This window comes from Mirounga angustirostris, unplaced genomic scaffold, assembly GCF_029215605.1.
Source record: "Mirounga angustirostris isolate CCGP_5_RB_7025 unplaced genomic scaffold, mMirAng1.0.hap1 SCAF_5, whole genome shotgun sequence".
NCBI lineage: Eukaryota > Metazoa > Chordata > Mammalia > Carnivora > Phocidae > Mirounga > Mirounga angustirostris.
The window spans coordinates 69,395,060-69,401,584 of NW_026991713.1; the positions used below are offsets into that span (position 1 = coordinate 69,395,060).

The following is a 6,525-nucleotide window of genomic DNA, read 5'->3' on the forward strand; positions in this document are numbered from 1 at the left end:
CCCATTATTTTTCCCCCACATAAACACCTTGCCTTCTCTGGCCCACATTTATTGCTCCTGTGGCCCTCCACGTAGACCGCTCTTCCCCTTACCTTTATCAATATCATTAATCCCCAGTACACATGTTCCTTTGTAATAAGCTTCTTCCACTAAGTCACACATGAAGCCCATTCATTGTGGAGAGTCTATTCATATAATCATTCAATTATTCCATAAGCATTTACTGGCCTCTTACTATGTGCAAAGCACTGCTCTGGATGTGGTGAGGAATACCAAAATGAATGACACCTACTCCTTCCTCAGAGGAGCTTACACCCAATCAGGGAAGACACAGACTAAATGAACTGTTATCTGATGTTGGAGGAAGAAAGAAGGACAAAAGCACTCTAAAGAGGTTCAGTCAATGCATGATGGCAGCATGAGGGAAGGAGTGATAGTTTCTAATCAGGGCAACCAGGGAAGGCTTCACAGAGCACATTTATTTGAGCTAGACCTCAAAGAAGAGAAGCAAACAGAGATTAAATTATTCTGGGAAAAGGGAAAATATGAGTAAAGGAACAGAGCCCATTTGGAGAACTATGAGTGGTCTGCATAGGGCAAGTTGAGGGATGTAATAGGACTTTAACCTGGAAAAGTTAAATTGAAGTCAAACAGACGTATCTGATGGCCATGAGATATATATGTCGTTTTATTCAGATGAGGTAAACATAGCCCTAAAGTAAGCTGAAGGGATAGTAAATGAGCATCCAATGAGTGTATAGGGAGCAACTTTAGTTGGGACTGTGCCAGGGGCTGGAAATAGAGCAGGAAACATGGAAGAGGCTCTACCCTTAAGGAGGCTGACTGACTGATAAACAGGTAATTCCCAGACAGTGCAGAGGTGGAAATACAGAGTGCTAGCCAGTAGAGAGGTTAGTGGGACAGGAGAGGTATGGTCCACATATTATGCCCCATGAGAGAAGAGTTGGTGCTTGTTCACCCTGTGTCTCTAGTGATAGGAAAGGGTCTGGTTCATAGTAGATATGTGGTAAATATGTTGACTGAACACAAAGTGAATATGAAGTTCCACCTAATATCAAATCATAAGAATAAATAGAGATAGCCTGCTGAGGTATTGCAAGAAGGTAGCCTATCTAAAACTTTCAGAAATATGGATTAAGAGTGACTTTTTCATCCCAAGTTCTTTAATTTTCTATTTATCCACACAAATTTACCCTTGTAGTTTGCTAAACCTCCACTGTTGCCAATGGGTCCTAGCACAGGACTTGATACAAAGTAGGTACTCAATAAAAATGTATTCGATGAGTGGTTGGGTAGGTGGATTAATGAATGAATAGATGAGTGGATGGATGAAGGACTGAGTGAACTATTCATATACAAGAAGCTAGATATATTGAAGAATCTCTACATAAGTTACCTCATTACACATATTTTTCTGGTCCATTGAGATGACTGGGGAAAAGTCAACAAAATTTAAACACTATTTTAAAAAAAAAGATATGTAAATGCTAATAATGTAGACTCTTGTCCAATAATTACTGCTCTCATCAAGAGAAAAGAGCAAAATGCAAATTCTATAACTAAAATACAACCTAATATATCATAAAGGAAGAGGGTTAAATAATTTAAGCACCATTAGGGAAGAATACCCTGCTAAAAATTAACTACGGAAACCATGTGAGGAATTTTTTTCTTTAAATATATACTTCTTTATTAAAAACATCACATATTCTCAAAGATATTAGTTTTATCCTCATGGCTCAACATTTCAAATGCAAAACTTAACTGTTATCAATATAAAGCATCTGCTTTCCACATATGCCAATTTTTTCAGAAGCTCTTCAAATAACTCTTCCTATTTTAATGGAAAAGTGTCTAAAATGTCAAATCTGAGCTTGCCACATGTTCAGAAAGGCCAGCTTAGAAAGGCCAGCAGTCAATGAATTTGCATGACATTCAATTACACCTCTAAAAAGTCCTGGATTTCAATGATAATAATTATATTCATAATAATATATGCCATGTATTGACCTCTACGATATTTTACTCTAAGCTACCCACACAACAAACATTAGTTCTAATATTCTTGATTTGTAGTGCAATCACAGTTGGCACTAAAAATACTTCCTCAAAAAAATAAAATAAAATAAAAAAATAAAATAAATAAATAAATAAAAATAAATAAAAAAATAAAAATACTTCCTCGGGGCTTCCAAACTAACCATGGCCCATATATACCAAAAATTACGGTGCAAATTGGGGGTAAACTGGAGAGCATTACAGACTGTTTCAAAAGTCTCCAAATCTGCATTTGCTTTCATCCAGAAATTATAAAAATTTTAGGACCTTAACCTACAAAAATAATTAAGGATAAGTTCAAAATTTTCCTAAAAGGAAAAGTTTTTCCAGAGTTTTTATAGTAGCAAAATATCGAAAACAATTTTAAATGTCCAACTACATCCATGGGAAATTATGCTATGTAAAAAAGAGTTATGGGTGTTAATATCATAGTCATGGTTTACAGGTAAGTAGGAAAAGTATGTTCTAAAATTTTAGGTCAAAGAGTCCAAATGTGTGCATGCCTATACGTGTACACATGGACAAGGGGGACCTATAAGGACATACTCCAGGGTATTAACAGTGGCTCTTCTAGGTGGTAGGACTGTGAAGGACTCCTAGTTCTTCCTGTTCACTTACCTGCATTTTCCATAATGAGCAACTTTTTTTTTTTTTAAGATTTTATTTATTTATTTGACAGAGAGAGACACAGCAGAAAGAGGGAACACAAGCAGGGGCAGAGGGAGAAGCAGGCTTCCCGCTGAGCAGGGAGCCCGATGCGGGGCTTGATCCCAGGACACTGGGATCATGACTTGAGCCCAAGGCAGATGCTTAACCAACTGAGCCACCCAGGCGCTCCCAGCTTTACTTTTTTAAACCTAAGCTTAACATTTAAACAATTGTCAAAAGTTACTAAGATGTCAATATTCATGCACAACTAGAAAACATCCTCAATTTATATCAAATGAGAAACATATTACCATTAATGCATTAATATCTCTCAATATTAAATACCAGAAAAAAATTGAAATTATTTTTGGAGAAGATTCATCCTGGCACTGTTAACTTCACAGCAGGCTGACTACTTGGCTCATGTTTCAAACACAATGGAAAAGCAGGTCCACACTGGTGTTAGCATACAAGAGTCAGGTCACTTTGGATAACATTTAATAAAAAAGCAAAGTGCATACAGAGATTTACAACAATTTTAAAAACAAAAAAAATTAGCTCTATTATGGGGTTCAACCATAAACTCAAAAGTCTATGATAAATAGGGCTTCAATGAGCTGTGTATAAATAATACTGCAGTTACAGTTATACTGAAAGTTGAGTTATTTGAAATCTTCAAAAAAAATAAATAAATAAAAATGTTCCTGCTAATCCTCAAATGGGCTGGATATAGTCAGCATTTCTGTTACATATGCAGGTTTAATCATTTGTTGTCCAATCATAGCAGCTGCTCCTTACCATTTATTATAAGGACTTTAACTGACGGTCTTCTTCAACTTCTACTCTTTCTGGACCATCCTCGACAATTCCCTTTCTAGTGATTTTTCTGCCATTAACAATTTTAGTAGAAGGTGATATAGATTTGAAGTTACACATCCCACTACCACCAAAGGCCATGTAACAAAATGAAATGAGGCCCCCATGACCCGGTGAACCAAAGGAAGTAAATCGATTTCTGTATCAATGAAGAAAATCCTCCTCCGAAAGATGAAAACCCAATGAAGGCAGAGAAAAACAACCCGTGCCTCAGCACCTGCTTCTGCAAGAACCCCTTTGATTGCCCCCCAAAAAGTCCTCAAATGGGTCTTTGAAGAAGCCGAATGAAAACGGGTCCCTTCCACTTGCACCAAAAACTGCCCTGAAGACGTGGTCTGGGTTGCGGAGGGTGAAGCCAAACTCAAAGGGACTGTCAAAATGACCCACCTCCACCTCCACCTCCATTTAATCCTTCTTTGACATATTTATCATAGATATCCCGTTTTTTAGCATCTGATTACACCTCATACGCCTCAGCTACTTGTCTGGGTTTTCTCTCCACTTCTTGTTTATTCTCACGATGCCACTTCAGTGCCAGTTTCTGATATGCCCTTTTAACATGCTCCACTGAGGCATCTCGCTGCCCGCGTAGAACTTCAGAGTGATCCAGCCGGTTTAACAGGCTGTGGACTGAGTCTGAGGACAGAGCCGTGGGGGGCAAGTGCCGCTGGGGGGCAGGGGCTGCAGGGGAGTTTGGGCGCAGGGAGAAGGAGGGGTGGGGAGAAGGCTAGGCACCTCGAGTGGGGGGAGGGGCGGGCTCGGAGGCGCGGCCGACTTGTCCCCTCGGCTTCCGCACGGGGGCGCTGGCGGCGGTGGCGGCGGCTTCTCAGGCTCTCCATTCCCTCCCTTCTCCGACAAACAAGCAGAAAAGTTGTAACTTTCTTATTCATCCCATTCCAAAGAAATAGATGTTTCTCCAATGAACCCACATATAGCTCCATTTATAGGAACAAACTTTTCAAGTAAAAACCTTTGTACGCGTGTATTCCATCATCTTTTTTAGTTTGCTGGGTCATGTTTTCCAGAAAATGAAGAATATTGGAAGAAGTCCCAGAAAGACTGGGGCAGGGCCACTATACGTCATGAATTTTCACGTAGAATTCTACTTTCAAATAGTTTTATTTTCAGCTTTTTAGTTTGGAAAATGTTATTTTCTGAGGGGTGTAACTAAGATCTCCAAACAACACCACAATGGGAGATGCATCTTTAATCTGTTTGCAGGTAGGACAATTAACCTCACTGTTAAAAAATATAAATATAGGGGCGCCTGGGTGGCTCAGTAGTTAAGCGTCTGCCTTGGGCTCAGGTCATGATCCCAGGGTCCTGGGATCGAGCCCCACGTCGGGCTCCCTGCTCCGCGGGAAGCCTGCTTCTCCTCTCCCACTCCCCCTGCTTGTGTGCTTCTCCCTCTCCCACTCCCCCTGCTTGTGTTCCCTCTCTCGCTGTGTCTCTCTCCGTCAAATAAATAAAAATAAAATATTATAAAACATATATATAAATATATATTATAAAATATATAAATATATATAAAATATATAAAATTACATAAAATTATATAAAAGTCAAACCACTTACCTAAGGCTGGGATGAAAATTATACCCACATAAAATTTTACTCTGTAAAAAAATTGAAATAACAGAAGTGTGGGGGGAAAGGTCAGTATGAGTGTATAGGAATTTTTTGTAGCATGGCGGCCTCTGAGTCCTACAAAATTGGGTTCATAACTCTTGGCCATTTTCTAGCTGTGTCAACTTGGGCTAGGTACTTAACCCCTGAAAAGCCTCAACATCCTCATCAGTAAAAAGGGCTATAAATTAACCTACCCGGCAAGGCCCTCAGGAGGATTAAATGAGATAATCCATGTACAACACTTCACAGTGTGCCTGACACATAGGAAGCACTCCATAAACACATGTCATCATCATTTCTGAGACATGGCAATCTGTTCTATAGGCTGCTTGTTATGAATATGTACCCAATGGAGATCATAAGACACCAAAAAGATGGCAACTCCTATGAATTGCATAATGATTTTCAGTGGCAAATCAAGTGCTAATCTGCCCTCTATATACCACAGTCTGACCTTGAAAGTGTTTTCCAGACTCTGGTGAAAGTCATAGGAGCTCAGGTCTGCAGTCACAAAAGGAATGTGGCTCTTAAAAGCTTACGACAGACCACAGATATGGGGCAGTTAACTTATCAAGAGGAAATGGGCTCTGGTTTTCTTTGCAGGCCTCAGATCCAGGAGCTGCAAAGTTGAGTCACCAGCTTGCTATCTGACCCCAGGCCAGCCACTTAACCTCTCCCTGACCCCATTTCCTTACTTAAAATCAACTCTCTGCTCATGTTCCGGTCAAGTCATTATCTCCACCCACAAAAATTGGATGTGACTAAGGTGTCCCGAAGATTTTGAAAATTAATTATTCAGTGACTTGGGTTTACAAAATAGAACTGTGAAAGGTTGGGAAATGAATAAGTCCAGCTCTGCTTTTTGGTGTTTGGGTATTATTTTAAGAGTTCTCTTCCTGGAACAAAATCACCAACCCAGACAATAAGCTTTGTCTGACACTGTGACCCTAGTTGCTGATGAAGTTTTCTTGTGTTGGTATTTCTGGGAGTGACAGAATGGAAGAGAACAGGAGCCCCTTTGTCAGAAGGTAGTCAAGAGGGAAATAAATTTTCGTTATTTAAAGAGAATTTAGGACAAGTGAGGCAGTGTCATTTGTTAAAGAACTAGACCAGCAGTTTGGATTATTAGGTTTTACACTCAGCCTCTGTCTCTCTACTTAACCTAGGACAATTTAAACAACTATGGATAACCACAGGAGTAGTGTCTGAACTAAGAAGCTCTCCCAACTACCAATTTACACAAAATAAATGTACATCCACACCCCTCAGTACTCACTGAAACAAATGCCTCAC

General features: G+C 39.6%; 1 pseudogene; it reads right to left on the reverse strand.

The window, feature by feature from the left end:
• Nucleotides 1–3,531: 3,531 nt before the first annotated feature.
• On the reverse strand, nucleotides 3,532–4,619 carry LOC123839670 (dnaJ homolog subfamily B member 6-like; annotated as a pseudogene).
• Between the last annotated feature and the right edge of the window lie 1,906 nt (nucleotides 4,620–6,525).